Consider the following 24077-nt stretch of genomic DNA (forward strand, 5'->3'; position numbering starts at 1 on the left):
TTTTATTTTTATTTTCTCATTGTAGATGTAATATTCTGTTATGGGGAAGCCCTCCTGCTTGAGCTGCTGTTAACAGTATTTAGAGATATGCTTTACAGCAGCCACTGTGGGCACAATAGACTGAAGATGCTCACTTGACATCTATGAGTTTTCTAGGAATGCTCTGTGTCTTGTGCAGAGGCAATTGTACAGAGAGAGGGAGTAGTATTTTTTGGACAAGACTCACTTTTTAGCAGGAAAAAACTTGCTTAAAAGTGCCAGCGTCTTATAGATTGCAGCCAGGGTGCGCTAGCAGTGCCAGACCTCCCCGACTCCTTCCTTTATGATCCAGCAGAGCGTATTATACTGTACACTGTAATCAGGGGTGGACTGGAAAGTTAAAGTGGCACTGGAAAAAATACTAAAAGTGTCTGTTTTGTAGTTGGGTAAAGGTTGATGGACGGCAGGGCCAGTAATACCATATTGTGGCACATTATATCACCCCAACAGAGCTAAATACCACAGTCAATCACAAAATACTGTCCCCAGCAGCACAAAATACATGCACAAAAGCTTCCACTGGCTGGCCGTGAGGAGGGCCCAGGTGGCCCCCTGAGCATCGGCCCACTGGGAAATTTCCCTGCAAGGTTTATGGCCAATCCACCCATTTGCTCTGTGCAATGGAGCAGACAATCACCTGCTCGTCAGTGGAGGTGAAGCACTGCATTTCCATGAAAGATCTCCTCCACAGTATGGGGAGGAGCGATCACTAATGCCATTGCTTGTCCCCTAGAGAATCATTGTTTGCCAGCAGCAGAGTGCTGTTTAGACAGCACAATCTGCTGACCACAAGTGATAATTTAAGTGCTTAGTACTCTCCAACACTTGCCAGTCTGTGAATGGCAAGTGGCGTACAGACTGTCAAACAGCCAATAGTAAGGATTTTTTCACATACAAGGCTGCTATACTTTATTTTCAGATTTCCTTTATTGCTACAATGATAAGGCTAGGTGCACATCATGTTTCTGTCATATGTTTAACATATACAAAATGTATATGTTAATTGAAGCCTCCGTTGCCATAGAGTTCCATCATAAAAAAAAAAAAAAAAAAACATATACGTTAATGTACACGTTTATGCTGGACTTTGCAGGATGGAAAAGTGTGGTACACTACGCTTTTCCATTCTGCAAAGTCCTGCAAAAAATGTATATGTTAAAGGGGTTATCCCATGTAAAAAATTAAAATCTGTACCTTACATGGATCCAAAGATCTCCCCATTCATTGCTCTGCTGGATTTATATCAATCTGACAGCTCAAGGGGAGTGTCTTTTCTGCTGCAGATAAGGGGGCGTGTCCATGCTCTACCTATCACAGATCAGGAGGCAGTTAAAGCATGAAACCGAGCATGTGCGACCATCTCAGTGAGCAGGACAAAGAAGTAAGAAAAAAAATTGTTTATACAAAAGAAGAGAAAGGAGCCGATATCTGTGGTGCTGAGGCCTGTTAGTACATCCAGTAATATACTCAATTGGCTAACTGTAGATATGGTCCAAGATCAGTTAAATAAGGTAAATGTGAACAAGGCTCAGGGTCCAGATGGATTACACGCAAGAGTGCTTAAAGAGCTCAGTTCAGTCATTGCTGTACCCCTGTTTATAGTTTTTAAAGATTCTCTAGGTACTGGTACAGTGCCAAGTGATTGGCACAAGGCAAATGTGGAACCCATATTCAAAAAAGGATCTAGGTCAGGGCGAGCTTGGCTGCCGAGCATGATGGCCGCTTGATCTCTCAGCTCCAGCACGTGGCGACTAACACAGCGTGTTTTACCCCCTTCCTCAGCAACCTGCACTCACGAAAGTGCCGCCTTCACAGCACCTACGATGCCCAGAAGCAAAAGAGCCAACGTTAAGCAGGGAAAGCTGGATTTCTATTTCGAAACAGAAATGGACGGCACACAGCAGACCCTCGAGGAAACTTCTTCTTCCCCGCCATCTTCAGAGGCGGCTTCCTCCTCCCCGCCGCTACAGCAGCGCACCAGATCCTCTCCACGTGCAGATCCCCGCATCTCACCTCAACAGGAGCCGACATCAGCCGGGTCAGCGGCGGTCCGTCCCGGTCATCACTGGATCTGGTGGGAACACAGGTGCCATCTTCCCCGGGCACGAAGAGTCCCGACAAGCAGAGGCCCAAGCTGATTCCTGCTACAACAGGAGAGGTGAGCCCAGGGCCCCCAGCAGCCTTCCCCACTTCTGCTATCTTACAGGGGTTTCCTACCTCAGATCAGCCGGCCTCAGGGAATCTCCTCAAAGACATGCTGATTGCCTCCAGTGCTGCCTTACATAAGGACTTCTCTTCTCTAGTGGCACCTCTCTAAGCCTCCATTACGGGCCTAAATAGTAGGGTCCTACATGTAGAAACGAAAATGGGGGAATTTGCTACATCTCACAATCAACTAATAGACAGTCATGAAGTCCTGTCCTCTGATATTGAAAGAATTAAAGTCAAACTGAACAACCTAGAGGATCGCTCCAGGCGAAATAATATTACATTCCGGGGCATACAGGAGGACATTAGGCCCTCTGACCTTATGGCGTATATCCAGGCCCTCTTTCAGAAGCTTTTACCATCTAGCACTGCCGGAGACCTGACAATTGACCGGGCACATAGAATTCCCAGGCCCAAGCATCTACCTGAGACTGCCCCAAGAGATACCCTGCCCCGAATACATTTTTTCCAAACTAAAGAGGCTGCCCTGGCAGCTGCGCACCATCTTTCGGAACTGCCAGCACCTTATCAAGAGATGAAACTCTACGCTGATCTCTCAGCTATCACTTTACGCCAAAGGCGCTTACTTGCTCCAATTACCTTGGCTTTGAGAGACCACAAGATAGCCTACAAATAGGGCTTCCCGGTCAAACTTTTGCTCACCCACCAAGACAAGATGCATGTCATCGCATCAATAGAAGAGGGTAGTCGCTTATTGCAATCTTGGAATATCCCTGTACTGGCCGTGGAGACTAACGATTCATCTCAACTACAACCCCCGTCTTCTAAATGGCATACTATTGGAGCCAAAAGGGGTAAGAAACACTGAATACTACTCTCTGTTCTATGTGCATGGGAGCACACGTTAAAAATATGGTTTCAAACTGAACTTATACCCCTGACACCGTAGATGTCTGGACTGTTCATCTTCTGGGGTTATTTCCCCCCATTCTTGGTTATAACCTGTTGATTTTGTTTTCTTATTTTATTTGGTCTCAAAGAAATGTGTGCCTTCTATATGATATATCCATATGCGTAGATAATCCATTTCAGGTGTTCTTTTCAGATGAGGTCTTTAAGGCCTGGCCGGACTGCCTTGCTACAATTTCTGCTAGCCTTGTGAGGGAATTAAGCTCTGCCTCTGTCCCAAATGGACCTTAAATTGATTTCTCTTAATGCTAAGGGCTGAATAGCTCACAAAAAAGGTCCTATCTATGGTCTGAAGCTCTAAATCTGAAAGCGGACATTTTATGCGTACAGGAATCCCACATTATCTGTAAAGATGCCCATAGGATTCACCACCATTTGTTCCCACATGTCATACAGTCTCATCGCAAAAAACAGAGGGAAGTCATATTAGCATTTAGCAACTTGGTCTCCTTTAATCCTAGCACTTCAATCATTGATCCCAATGAAAGGTTTATTATCCAAGTATGTTCAGTGAACAATATTGAATATACAGTGGTGGCGCTATACGCTCCCAACAAACATCAAATACATTTTTTGAACAAGGTATTAGCCAAAGTGAACAAGGTGAAAAAAGGTCACCTTATTATCTTTGGGGATTTCAATATCGCACCTGAGGCTGCAGCAGATTCTACGGCCGTTACACTGGGCCTTTATCCCACTATGCATCCCTTAGGGCCGTTTCACACGAGCGGATGCCGTGCGTGGCATCCGCTCCGTGAAAGAGTGCCAAGACCCGCTGCAGACTGCAGAGGCACGGAGCATTAACATGACTGTTAATGCTCCGTGCCTCTCTGTGATCTCTTTACTACGAAATCACAGTTGTCACTGTGATTTCGTAGTAAAGAGATCACAGAGAGGCACGGAGCATTAACAGTCATGTTAATGCTCCGTGCCTCTGCAGTCTGCAGCGGGTCTTGGCACTCTTTCACGGAGCGGATGCCACACACTCGTGTGAAACGGCCCTTATTGTTACGCGAAGAGCTGTATGACATCTGGAGACAGCACCATGCATCTGAACGCGATATTACTTTTTATTTGCAGTTACATAACACCTACTCACGCATCGATCTATTTCTTGTTAGCAGATCACTTCTCTAACTGGCTACCCATTCCACCATTAGAGTGATCAAGTGGTCCGGTCACGCCGCCATTACTCTCTCAATCAGAGAATCTTTTAATCGCAGAGATACCCTTTGGCGGTGTAGCCCGTATATCATATCCAACCCAACCTATAGAAAAGAATAAGGTAAGACTATTTTGGAATATTTCTCATTGAATGATCTTTCTGTCTCCAGTCCGTATAGTCTGTGGAATGCACACAAGGCGGTTTTTCGAGGCACATTTATCAAACTAGGCCACCAAGCTAAAAAACAGAGGGAAAAAAAGACACAGAATATACTAGCAAAACTGGCTCCAATAGTCACTTAAATCATGTTTCTCTTCTGACAGAGCAGCTCAGATTCGCTCCCTCAGAACCCAGCTCAGGGAAAGCCTCCTCTTTTCATATGAAAAACCTAAGATCCACCAAGGCTAGGTATTATTCCCAAGACAATAAGGCAGGGAAATTACTAGCCCGCCGCATAAAAACGAGGGTAGCAAAGACTAGAACCCCTCTATTTGACGTACCAAACTAACTTTTCCAAAATATATGACCCGAAAGCCATAGCTGATCAATTTGCGGATTATTATTATTCAGCCTTATATAACCTTAAAGCCTTTCCTGGCACTTATATTGCCACCCCATCTGATATCGATGCATTTTTTAATAAAATTAACCTTCCGTCCCGGACTACCAGTCAGAGGGAAGCGTTGTCCTCACCTATCACCCAATTAAAACTCAGAAAGACCATAGAGTGTTTCAATAAAGCTTTCCAGGAGGGCTCATTCCCAGAGGAAATGCCTTCGGCCACAATTGTGGCGTTACAGAAGCCCGGTGAACCTACAGATAAAACCCAGAATTACAGGCCCATTTCCCTTTTGAACACCGATCTAAAACTGTATGCTAAAATCGTAGCTAATAGGTTATCAAATGTTCTCCCCCTCCTAATTGACTCAGATCAAACGGGATTCGTTAAAAGTAGGCAAATTACAGACAATACTCGTAGGGTCCTGAATTTGATAGATTATGTTAATCGTAGGAAGGAACAGACCCTACTAGTGGCGCTCGACGGGGAAAAAGCGTTTGATCGCATGAATTGGTCATTTGGATTCTCGGTATTGCGTACAATGGGCCTAGGGACAGCATTTGTGACTGCAGTTCAAGCACTTTATTTAAACCTTCTGCCAAGGTAATTATAAATGGGGCTCTGTCATCGCCAATCAAGCTAACTAACGGATCTAAGCACCTTTAATATTCATTATGGCCATAGAGCGTTAGCTCAGGCCATTAGACTGTACCCGGACATAACGGGTATTAAAATTGGAGGTAAGAACTATTGCATATCACTGTATGCAGATGACATACTTTTATCTTTATCCTCCCCCCAGAGAGCTTTACCGGCTGCATTTTCGGTGACTGAGGAATACAGCCTTGTGTCGTTCTATAAAGTCAATGAGGCTAAGTCCCAAATCTTGCCATTGAATATCCCAAGCCAAGTCTTGTCTTCTTTAAAACATAACTTCCCCTTGGACTGGAGATGGGAGAGCATCCAATATTTGGGAATACATATCCCCCCATCTATTTCTCCAGCTTAATTATATTCCCCTGTTGGATACGATCAGACGGGACACTATTGACTATAACAAGTTTGAGATCTCTTGGATTGGCCGCATTGCGTCTTTTCAGATGCTAATACTGCCGAAACTCTTGTTCATATTCAGAACGGTCCCAATTAAAATCCACAACCAGTTCTTTAGGAGAGCCCAAGATTACTTCTTGGCGACCCAAATTCAACTATTAAAGAAATTGGTGGTCACCAGTTATTACAACCCCCTGGGTTCAAAAAGAGACCAAACAAGCCCCCACCAAACATCTCAGGTCTTTACTGATAAACACTATCAGCAAGTCGCCAATAGAAACCCCTAAACTCCCTGCTCTAATGGATGCCTCAGTATTTCACTACCGTACATTCCATCAAAAAAGCACCCACACCTCTGTATCTCTATTGAGTAACTCTCCTATCCAGCTTTTGGAATTACACCTCTGAGAAACGGAGCTAGGTACATGGAGGGACTCTATATAAAAAGGTAATCTAAAACCTTTCCTACAGCTTCAAAAAGATACCTAGGGAAGACTTCTTTAAGTACTTGCAAGTACGGCCCTTTATACCTCTAAAGCCCCCTATCAGGTGATCGCTAATACAGACACTCTAGAAATGTGGACAGCCCTAACTCATTCTCCTTCTAAGCGAGGCATCAAACCTCTATATCTAACTCTAGGGAAAAAAAATCTACCTTTTCAAAATCCTCCCCCCTCATTGCATGGGACAGAGAGCTCCAGTGTACTATCCCAGATTCGGAATGGCTGTCAACATTTAAATTTACTCTTTCCACTTTTCGCAGTACCTCTCCTTTAGAAGCAGCCATCAAGACCTGTTTAAGATGGTACTTTACCGCTGACAAACTAAGCAGGATATATCCTGGAGCTTTACATCTCTGCTGGCGGGGTTGTGGTGGAAGGGGTACCCTCTTACATGTTTTTAATGGGCGTGTCCTCTCTTAACACATCTATGGGAGGAGGTCTTTGGAATAGCCTCAAAATTCAGTGACATAGTATTCGAAGGGTCCCCAAATAAGGCCCTTTTCTTTAAAGATATCAATACTTTACCTGCACGTAACCAGATCCCAGTTACATTCCTGTTTCTAACGACTAAATGAGCGATCACTAGATATTGGAAATCTACTACAATCCTTACAGTAGCAGAGATTCTGTTGAGTGTCCATATCACTAGTTCTTATGAAAAAGCCCTAGCATATAAGGAGCATAATATAGACAAATTTACACTTCGATGGGGCTCGTGGTTATCACACTTTTCTTCAACCAACTCCACCCTATCTAATCTACATCTATAGGGGCACCTGAGACCTATTGTTTGTTTGTCTTTTTTTTTTTTTTTTATCAGATAATTTTTATTTGACATTTCTTTTGAAAATCACAAAAATAGAAAGAAAGAAAATAGTCTGCACAGTATACATGCAACAGGCGATAACAATAGTATGATAGCGTTTGTCTGTTTAGTTTGTGTTTATTATTGTACATTTTACAATGTTGCTCATCTTCATCTCACACTTCACGTAGACCTTGCTTCCTTTTGTAATAAAGATTCATAAATGATTGTAAGCAGGAAATACTCACACTTACATCGGGACCTTCAAATATATGGGCAGGGGAGGGTCTGGACACTCTCCTGACAAGTCTATGTGGATGTGTAATGATTATGATACTTTATATAGTCATGTGTAAATGCCTATTTGTAAACTATTTTCTTAAAAACTCTTAATAAAGTATATTGAAGAAAAAAAAAAAAAAAAAAAAAAAAGGATATAGGTCCTCCACAGGTAATTATAGACCTATAGGCTTGGAAAGTATAGTTTGCAATTGGATTGAAAACTGGCTGAAGAACCGTGTCCAGAGAGTTGTGGTCAATGATTCCTATTCAGAATGGTCCCGGGTTATAAGTGGTGTACCCCAAGGTTCAGTGCTGGGTCCTCTATTATTTGATTTATTTATTAATGATATCGAGGATGGGATTAATAGCACCATTTCTATTTTTGCAGATGACACTAAGCTATGTAGAGCTGTACAGTCTATGGAAGATGTCCACAAACTACAAGCTGACTTGAACACTCTGAGTTATTGGGCATCAACTTGGCAAATGAGGTTCAATGTGGATAAATGTAAAGTTATGCATCTTGGTAGTAATACCATCTGTGCTTCATATTGTAATGACCGACGTCACGCAAAGGGAGAAAAACAGGGAAAGCCCTGCCCAAGGGAGAGGGAAAGGTGGTGACCCCTAACTCACCTTGCGGCTGGCACCTGACTGCCCTGACGTCCCTAGACGGGTTCCTCACCCGTGCAGCGATCACGTGCCTAAACCCTGGCTTTCCCTGAAATGAGCCCTAGATAGTGAACGGGCCGGTGGGATCGCTAGTCCGCACCACTGCACTAAGAGAGAAACACCAGGGAGAGGACAGACAAATACAGACAAACACATACACCCAGGTGGGCGACCACAGCAGTCCACAAAGGTCCAACAGGGATCCGGAGGGTAGCGTTCTGAATCAACAATCAGAGAACGCAGCAACACAGCTCCAGTGGGTCAGAATAGATGTCCAGGCAGGAAGCTCTATCTCTGGCAACCAGAGAAGTGTGAGAGAGGAATATAAGGAGGTTTGGGAGTGCTGGACAAGGAACAGCTGAGGAGAAGGAGCTACGGATCCCTGAGTGAGCCAAAAGGGTTTGCAAAGCAAACCCAGAAAGCTACCAAAAGGAAAACAGCCCTATCTTAAATAGAGCGTGCAGCCAACCGCTGCGACTTCCTGACCCCGGGTATAACGGAGTCAGGCGTGGTTCTCGATACCCTCGTGACAGTACCCCCCTTCTCTACGAGGGGCCTCCGGACACTCAGGACCAGGTCTCTCAGGATGAAAGGCATGAAAAACCCGAACTAACCTGTCGGCGTTTACCTCAGACGCAGGAACCCACATTCTTTCCTCGGGACTGTAACCTCTCCAATGTACCAGATATTGAAGAGAGCGGCGGACCCGACGAGAATTAACAATTTTGGATATCTGAAATTCTAGATTACCATCCACGACAGCAGGAGGGGGTGGCAGCGGTGATGGTTCTAGAGGTGGAACATATTTTTTGAGTAACGACTTATGAAAAACATTATGAATTTTAAAAGTCTGAGGTAACTCCAGGCGAAAAGCCACAGGGTTGATGATGGCTACAATTTTGTAAGGGCCAATAAACCTAGGACCCAGTTTCCAAGAGGGAACCTTCAATTTAATATTCCTAGTAGACAACCACACATAGTCATTCACTCCTAGGTCCGGACCTGGCGACCGTCTCTTATCAGCCATGCATTTGTATTAACCTCCCATATTTTTCAACTTAGCTTGCACCTTCTGCCATACCGATGAAAGAGATGACGAAAAACGTTCCTCTTCGGGAACCCCAGAAGACCCCCCCCCTCTTTGAAAGTACAGAATTGGGGATTAAAACCATATGCACCAAGAAATGGTGACTTGCCAGTGGATTCCTGACGACAATTATTTATGGCAAACTCAGCTAACGGTAAATATGATGACCACAACTCTTGGTTTTCAGACACAAAACATCTTAGATATGTCTCAAGGTTTTGGTTGGTACGCTCAGTCTGTCCATTCGACTGAGGATGGAAAGCTGAGGAAAAGGACAAGTGTACCCCCAAACGGGAACAAAAAGCTTTCCAAAATTTAGAAATAAACTGGGTACCCCGATCCGAAACAACATCGGAGGGGACCCCGTGAAGCTTCACGATTTCACTGACGAATACCTGAGCAAGAGTCTTAGCATTAGGTAGTGCGGGTAACGCAATGAAGTGTACCATTTTGCTAAACCTGTCCACTACTACCAAAATAACAGTTTTACCCGCAGACAAAGGTAAGTCAGTGATAAAATCCATTGACAGATGTGTCCACGGTCTATTGGGAATGACGAGTGGTAATAGAGACCCTGCAGGACGTGTATGTGAAACTTTTGCGTGCGCACAGGTAGAACAAGAAGACACAAAATCCAATACATCCTGACGCAACATTGGCCACCAAAAACGACGAGACAATAGCTCCAAGGTTGCTTTATTACCCGGGTGCCCAGCAGGTGCCGAATTATGATGTTTCTTTAATAATTCAAAACGTAGGTTCAACGGTACAAACAATTTCTCTGAGGGGCAAGAGACCGGGGCGTCCCCCTGGGCCTCTAACACCTTCCCCTCCAAAACAGAGTGTACCGCAGAGACAACCACTCCTCTTTGTAGAATGGGCACCGGATCCCTCACATTACCCCCTCCAGGGAAACAACGAGATAGTGCATCAGCCTTGGTGTTCTTTGCCCCAGGACGATAGGTAATCACAAAGTTAAACCTGGTAAAAAATAGCGACCACCTAGCCTGTCTAGGGGTGAGACGCTTAGCTGATTCGATGTACAGGAGATTTCTGTGGTCCGTAATCACAGTGACGGGGTGGACTGCCCCCTCTAAGAAGTGACGCCACTCCTCAAACGCAAGTTTAATAGCTAATAGTTCCCTATTGCCAATATCGTAGTTCTTTTCTGCTGCAGATAGTTTTTTAGAAAAGAAAGCACAAGGACACCATTTACCAGGAGACGGACCCTGAGACAGCACCGCCCCCACTCCCACCTCTGACGCAACGACTTCAACAATAAAAGGCTGAGAGACATCAGGTTGGACTAGTACAGGTGCTGAGGTAAACCTCTTTTAGAGGAAAAAGCAACTTTAGCGGCGTCAGACCATTTAGAAAAATCAGTCCCCTTCCTAGTCATGTCAGTAAGCGGTTTTACAATAAGTGAATAATTTTTAATGAATTTCCTATAGAAATTCGCGAAGCCCAAGAACCGTTGTAGTGCTTTGAGGTTCTCAGGAAGATCCCAATCTAAAATTGCCTGGACCTTCCTAGGATCCATACGGAAACCTGAAGCAGATAAAAAATAACCCAGGAATTGTATCTCCTGAACGGCGAAGACACATTTTTCAATCTTAGCATATAATTCATTCGTCCGTAGGACCTGCAATACTTGTCTGACATGCACCTCATGTGTTTTCAGATCAGACGAATAAATTAAAATATCTAGGTATATTACCACAAACCTGCCGATTAGATGACTAAAAATGTCATTAACGAAATGTTGAAAGACGGCAGGAGCATTGGTCAGACCGAAAGGCATAACTAGATTTTCATAATGCCCCTCAGGGGTGTTAAACGCTGTCTTCCACTCATCCCCCTCCTTAATACGAATCAGATTGTAGGCCCCCCTAAGATCAAGTTTGGAGAACCACCTAGCACCCGCAATCTGATTAAACAGGTCAGGAATGAGAGGAAGAAGGTATGGGTCTCGGATGGTTATCCGATTTAATTTGCGAAAATCTAAGCAAGGACGCAGGCCCCCATCTTTCTTTTTAACGAAGAAAAACCCTGCAGCCACGGGTGAAGAAGAGGGTCTGATGTGTCCCTTAGCCAATCTCTCGGAGATATAATCTTTCATGGCTTGTCTCTCTGGACCCGAAAGATTATATAACCTGGTCTTGGGTAATTTTGCGCCGGGAATAAGGTTAACCGGGCAATCATAAGGACGATGAGGTGGTAACTTCTGACAACTCTTTTCAGAAAAAACATCCTCAAAATCCGAAATAAATGTAGGTAGGGTAGTTATGGAGGCGACTAAGCAATTGCTATTTAAGCAATTTTCTCTGCACTGCTCACCCCACTCCAACATCTCCCTCGCCTGCCAATCCACAACTGGATTGTGCGCTACCAACCAGGGAAGACCCAGCACCACCGGAGTGGGAAGGCCCTCTAGAACATAACATGAAAGCATCTCGTTATGGTGGTCCCCTACCCGAAGGTGTACAATGTGGGTGAGGTTTCTCTGAGACAGGGGAGCAGAATCAATAGCGAATATGGGAATGGGTCTCTGTAACATACAGAGAGACAAACCCAAAGTGCGGGCAAAATGGGCATCTATCAAGTTTACCCCTGCTCCACTGTCTAGAAAGAAAGAAATAGTCTCCGTCTTATCACCAAAAATAATAACCGCTGGCAACACAAATTGCGATGTACGTATGGAGGAGACGTATACCCCCCGGCTGACATCCTCCACACAGCCTGGGGTTAGTAGTTTTTCCAACTTTTGTTTCTGAGGAAAAAAGGACAGACATTAATGAAATGACCCCTCTCCCCACAAAAAAAACAAACCCCACGCCTACGGCGAGCCTCAGGAGGACGGACCTGACGAGTAGTTCCTCCTAGCTGCATAGGCTCGTCTAAGTCCGTACAGACTGCTGCTTGGGAGGGGTTACCAATTTCTCCGGTTCTTTCAACCTGTCCCTATACGGATAGAAAGGGACATAACCGCATCAAGGGAAAAGGGGGTCTTATATAATGCAAGCGCATCCTTAACCCTTTCGGATAACCCAGAGCAGAACTGACTCCTGAGAGCCGGGTCGTTCCATTGGGTATCCGTAGCCCACCTACGGAATTCAGAGCAATACTCCTCTACCGGCCGCTCTCCTTGTAAGAGTCTCCGTAATCTTGATTCAGCCAGTGCTACTCGGTCAGGGTCGTCATATATGAGACCCAAGGCCCCGAAAAACTCATCCACTGACCGAAGAGCCTGGGAATCAGTAGGTAAAGAGAACGCCCAGGACTGCGGGTCCCCCTGCAGCAGGGAAATAACCACACCCACCCGCTGATCTTCATTACCAGAGGAGTAAGGGCGCAGTTTAAAATATAACCTACAGGCCTCACGGAATGTCAAAAACTTGTCCCTTCCCCCAGAAAATCTGTCAGGGAGAGGGACCTTGGGTTCCGCAACAACCTGGTTACCAGTAGCAACCGCTGGGCTTGCGGTCTGTTGTAATTGCTGCTGTTGCTGGAGGACCGACGCCTTCAATCCTACCACCTCCAAAGACAGGCCATGAAATTGTTTGGACAGAGCAGCAATTTGATCCATACTGGATTCTAAGTAGGTAAAAAAAAAAATTTGGCCAGAGATAATGTAATGACCGACGTCACGCAAAAGGAGAAAAACAGGGAAAGCCCTGCCCAAGGGAGAGGGAAAGGTGGTGACCCCTAACTCACCTTGCGGCTGGCACCTGACTGCCCTGACGTCCCTAGACGGGTTCCTCACCCGTGCGGCGATCACGTGCCTAAACCCTGGCTTTCCCTGAAATGAGCCCTAGATAGTGAACGGGCCGGTGGGATCGCTAGTCCGCACCACTGCACTAAGAGGGAAACACCAGGGAGAGGACAGACAAATACAGACAAACACATACACCCAGGTGGGCGACCACAGCAGTCCACAAAGGTCCAACAGGGATCCGGAGGGTAGCGTTCTGAATCAACAATCAGAGAACGCAGCAACACAGCTCCAGTGGGTCAGAATAGATGTCCAGGCAGGAAGCTCTATCTCTGGCAACCAGAGAAGTGTGAGAGAGGAATATAAGGAGGTTTGGGACTGCTGGACAAGGAACAGCTGAAGAGAAGGAGCTACGGATCCCTGAGTGAGCAAAAAGGGTTTGCAAAGCAAACCCAGAAAGCTACCATAAGGAAAACAGCCCTATCTTAAATAGAGCGTTCAGCCAACCGCTGCGACTTCCTGACCCCGGGTATAACGGAGTCAGGCGTGGTTCTCGATACCCTCGTGACACATATGTCCTAGGGGATGTAACACTGTAAGAGTCACGTATAGAGAAGGATTTGGGTGTCCTTGTAGATGGTAGATTAAATTACAGCATACAATGTCAATCAGCTGCTTCTAAGGCTACCAGGATATTGTCGTGCATTAAACGAGGCATGGACTCGCGGGGCAGGGATGTAATATCACCACTTTACAAAGCGTTGGTGCCGCCTCATCTGGAATATGCAGTTCAGTTCTGGGCACCAGTTCATAAAAAGAACGCTCTGCAGCCGGAAAAAGTACAAAGGAGAGCGACTAAATTGATAAGGGGCATGGAGAGTCTTAGTTATGAAAAAAGATTATAAGAATTTAATTTATTTAGTCTTGAGAAGAGACGTCTAAGGGGGGACATGATTAACCTGTACAAATATATAAATGGGCCTTACAAAAAATATAATGAAAAACTGTTCCATCTAAAATGCCCTCAAAAGACAAGGGGGCACTGCCTCCGACTGGAGAAGAAAAAGTTCAGTCTCCAGAAGCGTCAAAGCTTCTTTACTGTAAGAACTGTGAATCTGTGGAATAGACTTCCTCAGGATGTGGTCACAGCAGGAACAGTGTACAGTTTTAAAAAGGGTTTAGATGAATTCTTAAAAGTAAATTACATTAATGCTTATGAAAATGTGTAGAAATCTGAGTCTCACTTCCTTCTGGGATTCGCGTCCCCACCCATCCCTTGGTTGAACTTGATGGACTTATGTCTTTTTTCAACCGTATTAACTATGTAACAAACCACAGGTGGCGCTATACAGATACATATTTTTTTTTTTTTTTTTTTGTTTGTTTACTTATAATCCCTATACTGCAATTTATGCCTACATACATTTATGCTCTAATTAATCATTTTGGTCCATTAGATTGTGTTAAAAACGTGCTTTTAAAATATGCAAATTACCTTGCTACCAGCAAGTAGGGCGGCTACTTGCTGGTAGCAGCCGCATCCTCCGATCCTAAAGACGCCCCCTCCTCATGTTGATTGACAGGGCCAGGGAACGGGATCGTTCTCTGCTGGCCTTGTTTGCATTCAAAATCTCGCGCCTGCGCCGTACCTGTCTTCAATCGACGCAGGCGCACTGAGAGGCGGACGCTCGCTCGGCCGCTCCATCCTCAATGCGCCTGCGCCGGGTGTAGATGTGACGTCATCGGCGCAGGCGCATCGAGGATGGAGCGGCTGAGCGAGCGGCCACTTTCAGTGCGCCTGCGCCGAATGAATACCGTTACTGCGTAGGCGCGAAATTTTGATAACATACAGGGCCAGCAGAGAACGATCCCGTTCACTGGCCCTGTCAATCAACATGCGGAGGGGGCGTCTTTAGGATCGGAGGATGCGGCTGCTACCAGCAAGTAGCCGCGCTACTTGCTGGTAGCAAGGTAATTAGCATATTTTAAAAGCACATTTTTAACACAATCTACTGGACCAAAATGATTAATTAGATTACGGTATGTAGGCATAAATCGCAGTATAGGGATTATAAGTAAACAAAAAAAAAAAAAAAACGGTTTAGGCTACTTTCACACTAGCGTTCGTCGGTCCGCTCGTGAGCTCCGTTTGAAGGAGCTCACGAGCGGACCCGAACGCCTCCGTCCAGCCCTGATGCAGTCTGAATGGAGCGGATCTGCTCAGACTGCATCAGTCTGGCAGCGTTCAGCCTCCGCTCCGCTCGGCCAGGCGGACAGCTGAACGCTGCTTGCAGCGTTCAGCTGTCCGCCTGGCCGTGCGGAGGCGAGCGGATCCGTTCAGACTTACAATGTAAGTCAATGGGAACGGATCCGCTTGAAGATGACACCATATGGCTCAATCTTCAAGCGGATCCGTCCCCCATTGACTTTACATTGAAGGTCTGAACGGATCCGCTCAGGCATCTTGCGCACTTAGAAATTTTTCTAAGTTATTAATGCAGACGGATCCGTACTGAACGGAGCCTCCGTCTGCATTAATATGATCGGATCCGTTCAGAACGGATCCGATCAAGCGCAAGTGTGAAAGTAGCCTTAGTGGGGTGACAGAAGCCCTTTAAATAACTCTGTGGCTATGGTACATTTTAAATTACATGTAATAACAAAAGTATTCAGACCCAGATGCTGGTTTGGAAACTGTAGAATATTTTTTGTTGGACAATCCCTTTAATGTATATATATATATTTTTTTTACAGTGGAATGCTATGGTGATGGATATACTGTACGGCAATTGTCTGAGGCATCTGTTTTTGTATGTGTTAAACATATGGCAAAAACATGATGTGAACCCAGCATAAACCTATTATGATGTTCCCGATATTTTCTAAATAGTCCCTCAAAGGCAAAAAAAACTATAAGGGGAGTCATTTACTAAAGACTTGCATTTTACACGGCGGTCTACTTAAAAATCTTGCTGGCAGACGATCCAGACGATTTAAGTAGTGAATGCCTCTTAATATATTTGTTGCGTCTTCTGCTGTCCCACACCTCTCACAATTTTTGGAAAAGTGTCAGCAGTGTCTGCAAAACAACACTTGTGATAAAATGTCAGAATTTTCTGTGCCAAAAAATTGGTGTGGAACTTAGTACATGACCAACAAAATGTTCCTATAAAACAGTTCAGGGCCAGGGTATTTAGTGTCTCTAACTTTTTTTTATTTCTTTATATTTCTGTGTCTTTTCTTAATGAGCAGTGTGGGTTTTTATCATTTTTATTCACATCACTTTACCTTTTTTTGAGTTTTTAAGCTTACAGTTTAAAAAAATGCTTTCCTTTTTATTTTTATGGCCTGTTTATAACGCTTCAGCCTTCTCTCCAGGGTCTCTGACTGCCAGGAACCCAATAATCGCCTGCTTGGCAGCTGGCTTCCTGCTGCGCTGTATACTATATACACTACTCCCAAAAAGTTAGGGATATTTGGCTTGCGGGTGAAATTTCAGAATGCACTCTAACCTTTACAGGTTAACTTAATATGACCTTCTCTAAACTTCTGAATGCACATGTCCAACTGTTCAGTGTTTGAGTACTTTTTGCACAACTAGCTGTTCTATAACAAGGAGCTTAAAGGAAACCTGTCACCAGGTTTTTGCGCATAGAGCTGGGGACATGGGCTGCTAGATGGCCGCTAGCACATCTGCAGTACCCAAGTCCCATAGCTCTCTGCGCTTTTATTGTGTTAAAAAACAGTTTTAATTGATATGCAAATGACCTGATATGAGTCCTGTAGCCGGAGATGAGTCAAGCGGAAAGGAGCCCAGCACCGCCCCGCGTCCTCCGAATCTCCTCCTTGCTGGCTGACGTCACAGAGCTGGAGCGCCGAAATCTCGCGATGCGCGAGCTAGCGCATGCGCAGTGTCGGCATCATGTTCATTCCCTGTACTGGCATCAGCACAGGGAACGAAATACGCATGCGCTAGCTCGCGCATCGCGAGATTTTGGTGCTCCAGCTCTGTGACGTCAGCCAGCAAGGAGGAGATTCGGAGGACGCGGGGCAGTGCTGGGCTCCTTTCCGCTTGACAAAAAATAAAAAACTTCCATGAACTCACTATGCCCATCACAAAATACCTTGGGGTGTCTTCTTTCTAAAATGGGGTCACTTGTGGGGTAGTTATACTGCCCTGGCATTTTAGGGGCCCAAATGCGTGCAAAGTAGTTTGAAATCAAAATCTGTAAAAAATTACCGGTGAAATCCGAAAGGTGCTCTTTGGAATGTGTGCCCCTTTGCCCGCCTAGGCTGCAAAAAAGTGTCACACATCTGGTATCGCCGTACTCAGGAGAAGTTGGGGAATGTGTTTTGGGGTGTCATTTTACATATACCCATGCTGGGTGAAAGAAATATTTTGGCAAAAGACAACTTTTCCCATTTTTTATACAAAATTGGCATTTGACCAAGATATTTATCTCACCCAGCATGGGTATATCTAAAATGACACCCCAAAACACATTGCCCAACTTCTCCTGAGTACGGCGATACCAGATGTGTGACACTTTTTTGCAGCCTAGATGCGCAAAGGGGCCCAAATTCCTTTTAGGAGGGCATTTTTAAACATTTGGATCCCAGACTTCTCACGCTTTCGGGCCCCTAAAATGCCAGGGCAGTATAAATACCCCACATGTGACCCCATTTTGGAAAGAAGACACCCCAAGGTATTCAATGAGGGGCATGGCGAGTTCATAGAATTTTATTTTTTTTGGCACAAGTTAGCGGAATTTTTTTTTTGTTGTTGTATTTTCTCACAAAGTCTCCCTTTCCGCTAACTTGGGACAAAAATGTCAATCTTTCATGGACTCAATATGCCCCTCACGGAATACCTTGGGGTGTCTTCTTTCCGAAATGGGGCCTGGCATTTTAGGGGCCCTAAAGCGTGAGAAGAAGTCTGGAATATAAATGTCTAAAAAAATGTATGCATTTGGATTCCGTGAGGGGTATGGTGAGTTCATGTGAGATTTTATTTTTTGACACAAAATAGTGGAATATGAGACTTTGTAAGTAAAAAAATAAAAATAAAAAATTTCCGCTAACTTGGGCCAAATAAATGTCTGAATGGAGCCTTACAGGGGGGTGATCAATGACAGGGGGGGTGATCAGGGAGTCTATATGGGTGATCACCCCCCTGTCATTGATCACCCCCCTGTAAGGCTCCATTCAGACGTCCGTATGTGTTTTGCGGATCCGATCCATGTATCCGTGGATCCGTAAAAATCATACGGACGTCTGAATGGAGCCTTACAGGGGGGTGATCAATGACAGGGGGGGTGATCAGGGAGTCTATATGGGTGATCACCCCCCTGTCACTGATCACCCCCCTGTAAGGCTCCATTCAGACGTCCGTATGTGTTTTGCGGATCCGATCCATGTATCCGTGGATCCATAAAAATCATACGGACGTCTGAATGGAGCATTTCGGGGGTGATCAATGACAGGCGGGTGATCAATGACAGGGGGGTGATCAGGGAGTCTATATGAGTGATCACCCCCCTGTAAGGCTCCATTCAGACGTCCGTATGTGTTTTGCAGATCCGATCCATGTATCCGTAAAAATCATACGGACGTCTGAATGGAGCCTTACAGGGGGGTGATCAATGACAGGGGGGTGATCAATGACAGGGGGGTGATCAGGGAGTCTATATGGGTGATCACCCCCCCTGTCATTGATCACCCCCCTGTAAGGCTCTATTCAGACGTCCGTATGTGTTTTGCGGATCCGATCCATGTATCCGTGGATCCGTAAAAATCATACGGACGTCTGAATGGAGCCTTACAGGGGGGTGATCAATGACAGGGGGGTGATCAGGGAGTCAATATGGGTGATCACCCACCTGTCATTGATTACCCCCCTGTAAGGCTCTATTCAGACGTCCGTATGTGTTTTGCGGATCCGATCCATGTATCCGTAAAAATCATACGGACGTCTGAATGGAGCCTTACAGGGGGGTGATCAATGACAGGGGGGGTGATCAATGACAGGGGGTGATCAGGGAGTCTATATGGGTGACCACTCCCCTGTCATTGATCACCCCCCTGTAAGGCTCCATTCAGACGTCCGTATGTGTTTTGCGGATCCGATCCATGTATCCGTGGATCCGTAAAAATCATACGGACGTCTGAATAGAGCCTTACAGGGGGGTGATCAATGACAGGGGGGTGATCAATGACAGGGGGGTGATCAGGGAGTCTATATGGGTGATCAGGGGTTCATAAGGGGTTAATAAGTGACGGGGGGGGGGTGTAGTGTAGTGTAGTGGTGTTTGGTGCTACTTTACTGAGCTACCTGTGTCCTCTGGTGGTCGATCCAAGCAAAAGAGACCACCAGAGGACCAGGTAGCAGGTATATTAGACGCTGTTATCAAAACAGCGTCTAATATACCTGTTAGGGGTTAAAAAAAATCGCATCTCCAGCCTGCCAGCGAACGATCGCCGCTGGCAGGCTGGAGATCCACTCGCTTACCTTCCGTTCCGAATCTCGCCTCTCGCGAGATGACGCACGGATGCGTCCAGGAGGAATGAATCGACCGCCTCCCGGACGCATCCGTGCGTTACATGGTCGGGAGGCGGTTAAACAGTCCTCCTCATCATGCTGTTCACATCTTGACATCATGAGACCAAGATGACACCTAACAATTAATCAATAGTACCTTGCTATTGCGAGGCTTCAAGCAGGATGTTCTCAGATGGAAGTGGCCACTGAGCTTAGAGTAGGGCTGCAGCTAACGATTATTTGAATAATCGATTAGTTGTCGATAATTTCATCGATTAATCAGGAAAAACACCAAAATGACAAATAAAGGGGTTTATATGATTATACTTGAAAGATTATGTTCAAAGGCCATATTAAAACAAATTGTGGATGACACTATTATGGGGAATCTGTGGATGACGCACTATTATGGGGGAATCTGTGGATGACACGGTTATGGGGAGGGGGATCTGTGGATGGGGCTGTTATGGAGGGGATCTGTGGATGGCACTGTTTTGGGGGATCTGTGGATGGCGCTGTTTTGGGGGGGGATCTGTGGATGACACTGTTATGGGGGATCTGTGGATGGCACTGTTATGGAGGGGATCTGTGGATGGCACTGTTATAGGGAGGGGGATCTGTGGATGGCGCTGTTATGGGGAGGGGGATCTGTGGATGGCACTGTTATGGGGAGGGGGATCTGTAGATGGCACTGTTATGGAGGGGGATTTGTGGATGGCACTGTTATGGGGAGGGGGATCTTTGGATGACACTGTTATGGGGAGGGGGACCTGTGGATGACACTGTTATGGAGGGGATCTGTAGATGACTATGCTATGGGGGGAATCTATGGGTGACACTATATAGCATCTTATGCTATATGTGGGGGACCTGTGGATGACACTGTTATGGAGGGGATCTGTAGATGACTATGCTATGGGGGGATCTATGGATGACACTATATAGCATCTTATGCTATATGTGTCATCCACAGATCCCCTCATAACAGCGCGATCCAAAGATCCCCCATAACAGCGCCATCCACAGATCCCACTCCCCATAACAGCGCCATCTACAGATCCCCCCCATAACAGTGCCATCCATAGATCTTCCTCCCCATAACAGCCCTGGCCCGGCAGTAACTTTTACTTTAAATCAGGTTCAGCGCATCTTTATTACCTTACAATGAAGCTCCAGTAACAGGCAGAGCGGGCGGCGGCGTAACGTCACTCACTCACATTACGCGCCTGCTCCGCCCACTTTATGAATGAAGTAGGAGGAGCAGGTGCGTCACGTGAGTGAGTGACGTTACGCCGCCGCCCACTCTGCCTGTTACTGGAGCTCTATTGTAAGGTAATAAAGATGCGCTGATTTAAAGTTAAAGTAAACCGCCCGCTCCCACCCGCATAGCAACGAATTGGCCGATATCCCGTTATCAGTGGCGTACACACAATCCATGGGGCCCCGGTGCGAAACTGATCTATGGGGCCCCCTCCCCGTCGCCCCCCCCCCAACCTGCCTCCTAGCCCCCCCCCCCCCACTACCTCCCCTACCAGTGGTGTAACTATAGTGTTATGGGCCACAGTGCAAACATTTTTGCAAAGAACCGGCAGATTTTTTTACTAAGGGCTCTTTCCGTGCGGCTAATCCGCGGCGTGACTGAGTGCCAAGCCCCATTCTAGACAGCAGAGACACGGAGCAGTGACATGATTGACTGTGATCTTTTTACTACAAAATCACGGTGACAACTTTATGTCTCGGTGATTTTGTAGTAAAGAGATCACAGAGAGGCACGGATCATTATCAGTCATGTTAATGCTCTGTGTCTCTGCTGTCCGGAACGGGGCTTGGCTCTCATTTACGCAGCGGATTCCTCGCACGGGATCCGCTTGTGTTAAAGAGCCCTAAGCCCAATGCATGGCTACACTCACCCAGTCCTAATAAAATCTGGTCCTACCTCATCCAGGGTGTCGCTGGCGTCGGCGTGATGTCCGCTGGATCCAGAACAAGGTCCCTGTGGTGAGAAAAAAAGAATAATCACATAAGGAAGGGATGGTGACTGCCCCTGTGAAATCACCAGCTGGCCTGTAAGACTGAGCCATGCCAATGTGTAGCAGGGTAATCTAGGACATTTCCCCTAAGTGCAACCACACGGTACTAATGCCCACCTTGTGGCCCCTCACAGTAGTTATGCCCACCTTTGTTCCCGTCACAGTAATTATGCCCAGATATGTGCCCCCCTCTTAGTAGTTATGCCAAATATGTGTCCCCTTACAGTAGTAATGCCAGATTATGTGCCCCCTCACAGTAGTAATGCCAGACTATGTGCCCCTCACCTAGTAACGCCAGATTATATGCCCCTTACAGTAGTAATGCCAGATTATGTGCCCCTCACAGTATTTATGCCCAGTTATGTGCCCCCTCAAAGTAAATATGCCCACATATGTGCCCCCTCAGAGTGGTTATGCCAGATTACGTGTCCTCTCACAGTAATAATGCCAGATTATGTGCCCCTTCACAGTATTTATGCCCGGTTATGTGCCCCCTCAAAGTAAATTTGCCCAGATATGTGCCCCCTCAAAGTAAATTTGCCCAGATATGTGTCCCCTCAGAGTGGTTATGCCAGATTATGTGCCCCTCACATTAGATATGCTCACATATGTGCCCCTCACATTGGTTATGCCAGATTACATGCCCCGTCACAGTAGTTATGCCTTCATATGTGCCCCCTCATAGTTATGCCTTTATATGTGCCCCCTCACAGTAGTTATGCCACATTAGGTGCCCCCTCAAATTAGTTATGGCAGATTAGGTGCCCCTCAGTAGAGATGCCAACTTTTGTGCCCCCTCACTCTAGTTGTTCCCATCAATCCCCCCCCCTCTGCCCCCTGCCCCTCTGCCCCTTTGCCCCCCTGCCCCCAGTCTGCAGCATTAGAAAAAAAAAATTCTTACATACTTACCTTCTTCCCTGATGAGAGTAGGCAGCTTGCCGGGTTTTTATGTCTCCTCCCACAGGCAGCAGCGCGATTTGGGGCCAGCAGGGGGAGCTCCTGAGCTCTGAAGATCAGTGAAGCAGGGAGGAGAGAGGTTTCCCTGCTTCACTATAGAAACGGAACTGCCGGCCGTGTGTGTGTGAGTGCGTGCCCCCCCCCCCTCCCTTACTTGACCCTCCGGCCCCCCCACCCCCCATATTATACATGTAATGGTGGCATGGAGCGCTCTGATGGGGCCCGAAATTGCCACTGTACTTCATGCCGGGCTCCACCAGAGCGCTCCATTACATGTGAGTACAGCGGGAGCCCTGCCAGCGGCCTGGGGGGGGGGGGTCCACAGGCGGCCGGGCCCCCTGGAGTGCCGGGCCCGGTCGCAACTGCGACCCCTGCGACCCTGGTATGTACGCCACTGCCCGTTATCGAAAACTTGAGTGTCATCAGCAGGTTGCAGCAGAGATACAGAGTGTCACGGAAGGTGTACAGGAAACAAGACAATGCAAAATGAATATATGACTCACTGGATCCAAAACTAAGGAACAAAAAGGCAGACCCCTGCATCAGACCTGGCTCTCTCCCTTACTGCTCAGCCTATACGATAATCCCAATGATGGATGATCGCATATCCTCGTACCTCGACTATATAACACCTGAACACCCTACAATAGTGAAGGGACACGACCCCCGGCTCCCTACACTAGACACGGAGGGAGTCAGGGTCACCTGGGATCCAGCAAACAGAAAATCACAAATGAATGTACAACACTTAACTTGTAGAAGACTGGGAAATAGGATCAGCATGCACACACACTCCAGGAAGCTGTATAAACCGCACACTAATGCATTATGGGGAGGAATTTAAAGGGATGCAATCAGTCCAACTACATGACAGCTGAGAGAGGCTAACGAGATGAGGAACTGAAACCTAAAACAAAGAAAACTCAAGGAGGAGGTTCTGAAAGGCTTCTGTCAGAGCTTCTCAGCTGTCTGGTTGTGACACAGAGAGACTGGAAGAGTCACAGAAAGGCATAGAAGTGGACGTCCTTTCTGGTCACCGCTTCATTGTGAACAATGCCCTGCGTTACCGGATGATGAATGCCACACAACTCCAGGCACAGTTAAGGGAGGTGAGAGGCACCCAAGTGTAACGTCAGACCATTTGAAACTGTTTACATCAGCGTGGTCTGCGTGCTAAACGACCTGCAAGGGTACCTGACCACACCACCAGGCAGAGGCGTCATCGTCTTGCATGGGCCAGGGAGTTCTACGCTGGAAGAGGTACCAGTGGGTCTCAGTGCTGTTCACTGATGAAAACCCGCTTCACATTGAGCAGAAATGATGTCCGCCAACAATGTTGGAGACGTCAAGGAGAGCGTTATGCATCAGCCACTGTTTTCCTTTGGTGGTGATGTTACAGTGTCGGCAGGTGTGTCTAGGCAATACAGAACTGCCCTACACTTTGTGATTGGTACAGGACAAGCCCATACTACTTGAATAACATCATTAATCCAGTCAATGTGCTTCTTCATGGACGACAAAGCACCAACTGATTGAG

General features: G+C 46.4%; 1 protein-coding gene across 1 annotated transcript in view; it reads right to left on the bottom strand.

The window, feature by feature from the left end:
- Positions 1–24077, bottom strand: part of POU6F1 (POU class 6 homeobox 1) — a 105621-nt gene that overhangs the window by 1166 nt on the left and 80378 nt on the right. The gene's annotated exons all lie outside the window — the stretch shown is intronic.

The sequence above is a fragment of the Bufo gargarizans genome, chromosome 3, assembly GCF_014858855.1.
Source record: "Bufo gargarizans isolate SCDJY-AF-19 chromosome 3, ASM1485885v1, whole genome shotgun sequence".
NCBI classification, from domain to species: domain Eukaryota; kingdom Metazoa; phylum Chordata; class Amphibia; order Anura; family Bufonidae; genus Bufo; species Bufo gargarizans.